The sequence below is a fragment of the Cydia fagiglandana genome, chromosome 2 (genome assembly GCF_963556715.1).
Source record: "Cydia fagiglandana chromosome 2, ilCydFagi1.1, whole genome shotgun sequence".
NCBI classification, from domain to species: Eukaryota; Metazoa; Arthropoda; class Insecta; order Lepidoptera; family Tortricidae; genus Cydia; species Cydia fagiglandana.
Genome location: NC_085933.1, coordinates 6839823 through 6848016, shown reverse-complemented (window position 1 = coordinate 6848016; position 8194 = coordinate 6839823). Strand labels below are relative to the sequence as shown.

The 8194-nt window shown below is 34.5% G+C and overlaps 1 protein-coding gene across 2 annotated transcripts in view; it reads left to right on the top strand.

Moving 5' to 3' along the window:
- The first annotated feature begins 1276 nt into the window (after positions 1-1276).
- Positions 1277-8194, top strand: part of LOC134674822 (homeotic protein antennapedia-like) — a 238640-nt gene continuing 231722 nt past the window's right edge. For both annotated transcript variants that reach the window (XM_063532997.1, XM_063532993.1), the window contains exon 1: positions 1277-1575. The gene's annotated coding sequence lies outside the window, so the exon portion shown is untranslated. The remainder of the gene's footprint in view (positions 1576-8194) is intronic.

Below are 8194 nucleotides of genomic sequence, written 5' to 3'. Positions count from 1 at the left end.
TCTCATTTTCACGCCACTGTTCGGAAATGTAGCAATAGATGGTCTAAAACCAAGCTGGAAAGTAGGCAATAGCTGTAGCACCTGAACCACCACTACTACAATGTTTCATTGTTATCATCATCTGTCATTGGTGACAGTTCGCTACAGCAATGAGTATCATTTAAAACAAAAAAACAATAAAAGGTCTTTTTTTGCGCAACTTTTTCCTTCAAAAATAAAATTAGGTTATTTATAGAACCAATTTCTTGTTTAAAAAAAAAAGAAATGAGAAAACCATTCACTTCATTTTTTTTTAACAATTATCCATTCAGTTCACGCTTAAGGCGTTTTTGACTTTTATAGCTGTTTGTGTTTTTTTTAGCAAAAACGCTTCTAATTTTAGAGTCGGTTTGAAGCAAATAACAGAAAAACGCCTCTTAAAAGTGGTAAAAAAAGTAAAAAAGGCGGGATCTGAAAATACTTACTGAATTGGATAGTGTATATTGTGTTTGACTAAAAAATATAAGAAACGCGTATCTACGCTCGCTATAAAAATGAGTTCTTCTAGTGAAGAAAATGATATTCTTACGCTGACGCCTACCGAAATTCAAGAGACAGTACAGGCAGTGGCTAGTAATTTGCTACCAGAGAAATCGCGGGCTAGTACTTATAGTTATGTAAATGTTTTCTTATTTCCTCGCAGTAGTCGTGAAAAGCACTATGTAATGCCTCGGCCGGAAACGCTAAAGATGGACTCGTATTATTCGAGGGCCTCCACTAACGTGTCGGCCCTCGAACTCACTCGTCCATCTTTTAGCGGTTTTCCGTCCTCTCCTACAATGTACTATTCCCGAATACGCGTGTCGTTGCGCGAGAGCCGAGACGAGAGCAGCACGCGGGGGCCGACTTTATTATGCCAGCCGGCGCGCGCCTATTGTAAGTTGCAAGTAGTAAAGGTCATTGAACTTTAATGTGAAAATATGCTAATACATAAAATGTAGTATGATGATTACATTCCAGTTACATTGTGATGATAGGTAGATGATTATTTTATGATTGAAATAAAATTTGTTGAAACTATTTTAGCAAACGATATAAGATTTAGATATTGTAAGTTTTTAGTCTCACAAATTTTAGATATGAGTGAATAGCGGTTTGTTGAGAGTATGGTGCCGTTGCGAATCGAAGTAGAGTAACATCCCCGCCGATCGGCGTATCAACGTCTGGTGCATCGAACGATACACGAAGAAACTTTACGAGGCCGCACTTGCCGGGACCCGTGCTACCGGCAGCTACACCACCGCGCTGCGACTGGACCCAATTAATCGCTGCGATTATTGTCTTTCCGTCAATGTAACCGTGGCTTAGGGGTGGCGTCGTCAGTCGCAGATTTAGTGCGCCGCGGCGTCGTGCGGGGGGCGTCGCGTCGTAGTCGTAAAGCATCGGCACACGCCACTGACGCGTCGCTCCGAACAAACGCGTTGCGTAACACCATAAACACTTACCACGTGCGATATTACGTATTACACTCATGCCTTAACACACGTGACATAGTGGAGTGCTTTGTGAAGAGTATGCCGTCGGCGCGAGCCTGAGGTGAGTTTATTGCTTTATCCGCGCGAGGGTCCGCGAGTTATGATCGAAAACAAAGTTGCGAGCGCGGCTCTGTTGGGCCGGGTTTGGCACAAACCCTTACTACTTACTACAAACGTTTTAGGGATTGTTAAACTTAATTCGGTGAATTGCTTTAACGTGATTTTGAACGCAATTTTGTAAAAAAAATAATTACGAAATTTTAAACAAGTAAAAGTTTTTGTCAAGTCTAGGTTATCAGGCTTTAGTGAGACTTATTTATGATAAGATTCATTTTAGTAAATTATTAGTATAAGGTAGGTAGATGAAGAATTTAGTAATTTATCATTAAATTGGATATCATTAAAATGTTCATAATAACGTCTAAATTATCTAACATCGTTTTGAACACGAAATATAAATATAGGTAAGTACTCAACTAAAGTTATAAAACAAAGACTCACCTGATCTTATGTTCTCCAATCTAAGTTATTGCTTGCGAAGTAATCTAACATCGAACATAAGTCCACATGAGATTTACAGAAGAATAACAATTTTCATACATGTAGAAAAAATTCTAAACGAAGCAACAAAAAAACTACCGTCAAACTTAAAAACTGTGCCAAAGAAAAAATTGCGTAAGTGAGCATTAAGAACTAACAATACGCAAAATAAAAAAAATGTTTAAAGTGTTAAAGTTACTACCAGTAAAAATTAGAAAGTTCTGTTTAAATTTCGACTCTAACCCCTTGTGTTAAAACAACGATTCGCGTGGCGGAATCACGACCGTCGTAAAATTTTACTGCCGGGCCGTTAAGTTACCACGAGGTGTTGAAGATTCTTCACTAAGGGTGACTAACGATTTAAATGCCATCAAATAATTTACGAATTGCTACCTTTTTGACATATATTGACTGTTAATTTTATTACTTAATTATTATGTCATTACATCGCCATAAACGATATTCTTTGAATTTAATTATCCGTAGTTGTGTCTGTTATGATATCATGAAGCTAAAATTTTGTGGTTATAATAAGATAAATTATGTACTTACCTATATTGTAAGTAGGTAATTTAATATTATGAAATAAATCTAAATCTATTCATATTTTTAAGTAATTAATACCTACCTATATAATATAATTTATTTTCTGACGTCAAATCCTGCTGGCGATAGTGGCGATAGATAAAAAAATATTTCATAAATATGTAAATAATATGTAATATGTATGTAATATAAACTTTTTGTTCAATGTAATATAATAACTCTAGGTTCAGATAAATCTATTATATGTATGTATGTCGGTTATCATGAACACTACAATATACATATATATAAGTTAAAGTTACATAGGCTGTTTATACTACAGGTATTTGACATTGTTCAAAATAAATAAAAACATAAGAAAAGGTTATCACCTTCTTATTCTAACCTGTGCTCTACAATCTACATAAAGGCTAAAATGAAATTAAATTTCTAAAATGACCATGATGGCAAAGATTAATTAAAGGACATGAATAATTATTATAATAAGTATTATGTTATTAGATTAAAATATTTTAATATTTAGATATATTTAAGTTACTTTTGTATGATTATTTATGTACCATTAACCTTTTGTATAATAAACTGTGTATTTATTAAATAAATGTTAATTTTGTATTATTGATAATTTATATAGAAAATCGCTTAGGTTTCCTTTTGAATTTTAAGTTTTTTTTACATCGTCAAATTTTAAAGTGTAAAGTGCAAGTGAACCTACCTGTTAAAAGCAGTGTATTTCTTCTTGTTATTTCAAATTAATATTTATTTAAAATTCCATTTATATACCAATCGGTTTTTAATACTCTAATAGCACAGATATAAAACATATTTGTTTAAATTTGTTAGTAGCTAATTTCAATTTGACAAATATTTTTTTAATTGTAAAAGGTTAAGTAGATGGGGCAAGAGAAACAGTGATGTGGATTTCTTAAAGGTAACTGTTTCTCTTGCCTAGTAGAGCAAAATAAATTTTTATATAATATTTTTCTTACCTCCACATGGTTTTAAATAAAATGGCTTACCAATATTTTTTCTCCGATATCACCACAAAACTTAATGTTAAGTATAGCAGCCAGCAACTTTCCGACTTTAAATCCTGCCACTTCCTCGAGTCTAGAAAAAGCAGTGGCTCCACCGACTGCTTGCCATTCCGCTCATGACTCCGCCATATTTGTCTTATTTTATCAGCTTGTTTGTTAGATCTCAATCTCTGTTTATTATTCACTGGCGCTTGTTCTGAATTTTTCAAACGAGTCACATACTTATTACCTACAAAATAAAGATCAATTGTCACAACATTATTTTAAGTGAATCTGTTTTATTCAGGTTAAATGCCACACCTTGCTCAATTTTTTACTCCGTGTTTGTAATTTGTAATTGCTGCGCTTAACTTATAATTGTAGTAATTATTTACAATTTGGTGTTAATGCAGAATTTAACATGTTATATTTTGTGTTAACACAGACCACACACAGCTTAAAATATCTTATCTTTGTAATACTTTGGAATTTTAATTTTCAATTGTAACACATTGTTCTCTCATTGACCATTCATTTTTGCGTCATATCATAATGGTGGCTTGGTCAAAAATAGAAAACTTTATATTCAAACTGCTACGATTTGTTAAAAATGTATCATAGATTCCATTGTCTCTTTAGATAACTCACCTACTGTTATTTATGTTTGTGATATCTATTTATTCATTAAAGTACTGTTGCTTAAATAAGTACTTATTGTAACAGTTTTCATTCATATTTAGAACAAGCACTAACACATTCCGACATCTATTAATCATGCAATTAAAATCGCTTATAGATTGACTGGCTTTTCGTGATGGCTTGATGCATAGTTATCTTTAAAAAAATGACAACGCTAACGCCTATGGAAATGTGACTATACACAGGCTCACGCTTAGGTAAGTATATAGTTTTTATCACTATTTACTTGTTCAATTTCTAATAAATAAGTAAGGTTGACATTACGTATGATAATATAACATTTTCATCATATTTCCTTTAGATCTACAACTCTATATGTATGTCTATACCAAGGGGTTCTTCTCCCCGTCTATTTTATTTTACGTATAAATACAATTCCATATAAGTAATAAGAATTCATACAAAACAAACAATCAATAACTATACTAATTTTATTATTGCCCTTTTTATTGTCCTTGCGCCAACTAGACGTGTAAAAAGCGCAGTAAATTCGCTTAGGTCTTCAATAGACTGCATGAAATTACCTCCCTTAGGGTCATAAATTATCATCTTAATAAGTTAATGAGTAATTCTTGCGATAGTTGCGTTTTTTGTGCGTGCTGGGGACAAGTGTCAGCGCGCCCGCTACCGGTCCGAGTCGTTATTCCCATAAAAGTAGCGCGCGCGCATCTGCCTTTATCGAATTTGATTAAAGTTCATGTTTATTTATCGTGTATTTATTTAAACAAGGCGTCCGTATTCCAATGCCATTTAGAGTCAGTAATCTTGGCTTTTGAGTAAACCGGGCGTTTGCGTCAACGGTTTTTTGACAATAATACCTTATTCGGTTATAGAGACAGTCTAGAATTCATACAGCTTTTTTCTAATAAGTGGTGTAGACTCTTTCAGTCACGCATGCCGAACTAAGTGTATCCCAAAGTGTTGTAGGCGGTTGCTCTTGTTCAGACTTTCATACAGTAGCTCTCTTTGCAACACGTTTCTGAGAATGTTCAAGTAAATTAAAATGTAAACACATGGTCATAAATTAGCGGCCAAGTGAATTACATTTTTAAATTCACTTTAGCTTTACGCAGTATTACGTGGAAACGTTTCGCGTTATTCAATTTTTGTCTTCTTCGATTCGGCTCACGTACGGCCGATCGGGCGCTATCGAACTTTTAATTTCAGCAAAAAATCGATACGAAGCGTCAAACATTACGGAGTAACAGGTGAACGTCTACCTCCCGCGCGGACCACGCAAAAAACCTACATCTGTTAGTGAGAAATTTATGCAAGCATCGGTCGTACACACGATCATATCTACTTGAAATACGTCGCTGGAGACAAATTGCAGTCACTTCAAACGTGGCGAGCGAGTGTCCCGACGCCGCTACGGAATAAGCAAGCAGCCGATTGTTTCGCTCCGTGGCCCCGGATCGTGCGGAATCGATTCTACCGTTTTAGCAACAAAACGCAAAATCGCATATCGTTAGAAACCGTAAAGAACCGTAGAATCGCCCGTAAAGCACCACGCTTCAGCTTAAATCCGCATAATTATCGTATAGGCAATAAATTGTTCGGCGTGCGGGCGAGTGTCGTTTGTATTCCCTTCGCCTCGTTACCTACTTGCTAATGCTTGTTATCCGTAATAAAAAACGTAAACTTGAAAACTAGCGCCGTTTAGTGCAGAACCAGTGCCCATCGTATATACATCCGTGGATTACCACACCTTGCGTTGCAGCTTGAATTTCTTATCGATTACTTTCCTTATAGCCAGTAAAACTAGATAAAATTTCGTTGCTAATTAATTGTAGTTCGAAGAACGAATAAATTAAAGCGCCAACAGAAAGAGTTCTACTTCATTTGCATAGATAATATAAAATGTCATTAGAATCGCTGTAATAAGGTTGTATTAACGGTATACGAATGAGCAGACACGGTAACATTTACTTAAACATTTATCATACTCCATGATTTACAAATGTTATGACCTCAGCGGTTCGATAATGAATGAGCCGCTCGTAAACGTCGGAATCAAGAGAACATTATTGTCAATAAAAAAGCCATAAACTCTATTAGGCGTCATAAACCACACACATCTGGCCGAGGAACAGCGTCGCGAACAAATAATATTAATTATTCAATTATGAGACAGGTTAATAAACTGTAATCAGATTGAGATCGATCAACGAAGTGTTGTGGCTAATAAAACGGCGCTAACTTCAAACAAGAGCAATAACAATGAGTAATATTTTGTTTCTTACTTAAATTGAAGATCACTACTACTGTTTATCACATATTATTGACAATAGGTAACTGTTTTATACGGGGTGTAATTTTCAGGTGACACAATATATATATATTATATAGTGTATAATATATATTTATTGTTAATTGTATATATAATTTTAATATGAATACTTACAAGATATTTTACAAGATACTCATTACTGTAAGCAACTTATTTATGTAGGTATAAGAGCAAAGAGCAACTCTGAAATCGCAAAAAAATCAGATGTTTCATACTAACGGGTTGGCTTAAAGCAATGAGAATTTTTGTTTTCGGACATAAAAACAAAAAGACAATGGCCATGGATTTCTGGATGTAATATTGAAGAACTTTGCAATATCCAACATTAGAACCAAATTCAAGAATGAAGTAATTGGCCTCCCTTGTGTTAGTTTACGTAACATGCTTCTGACCGTTTGCTTTTCACTTTGGACAAACTACCAAGTACTCTCTGACTGATCGTTTTGTAATTACACGGTAAAATTTATTTTATTCTATAATATTTTTGCCTACTTCGTTCGTTTATTTTTTTGTTTTCGGAACTTATGTACGAAATATCATTTGATATTTGCCAGTCGCTTTTCGGTGAAGGAAAACATCGTGAGGAAACCGGACTAATCCCAATAAGGCCTAGTTTCCCCTCAGGGTTGGAAGGTCAGATGGCAGTCGCTTTCGTAAAAACTAGTGCCTACGTCAAATCATGGGATTTGTTGTCAAGCGGACCCCAGGCTCCCATGAGCCGTGGCATAATGCCGGGATAACGTCAGGAAGAAGAAGAAGAAGAATATTTTTGCCTACTATCGCAATATACATATCAGAGTATATAATATTTGGCAAAATTCTTCGATTGATTTAAGTCTTGGGGATATTCTAGGGTTGGAAACGTTTAGTCGTTTTTCCGCGAGAGCCTAAAACCAGTTAAAAACGTCATTGCATACATTTTACCAAAATATGATACATAAACAATTTTCTCTAAATATCAATCAATTGCAGATTTCATGAAAATTTTTAGTCAGTTAGCAATTGTGAATGATGTCATGATATAGATAACAAGCTAATATGCCGAAATAATTAAAATTAACGGCAATAAAACAGTTATGGAATGTTAATAAAACGTTGTCCAAAGCATGACGCAGAGGGTTTGAAGTTATGAGAAATTGGATGTGGGAGACGTTATTGTATTGTATATAATGTTTTCTTGTAATTTAATATGCTCTTGTTTGTCATTGTAAAATTTCGAAAACCCATAGCTATTGTCTTTTTTTTATATTTCCGAAAAAGAAAATTCTCATTACTTTAAGCCAACCCGTTAAAGTTCAGTGCATAGTTCAACCATTGTGTGGAGACAGCAGTTTTTTTTTGAGATTTCAGAGTTACTCATATAGTAAAAATTGATGATAGCAAGTAAATAGGAGTACAATCATCTATACAATATATCTAGTGTCACTTAAACAATGTCACCCATTATTAATAATATTTGTGCCCAGAGTCGACCTGAATGCAGCATTACGTAGAATGTTGTAGAATGATAAGCAAATGCCTATAAAAACACGGAAACGAGGTTTTGTGTGAACCTCACAAATAGAACAATAAATTACCGCAAGGTGTTG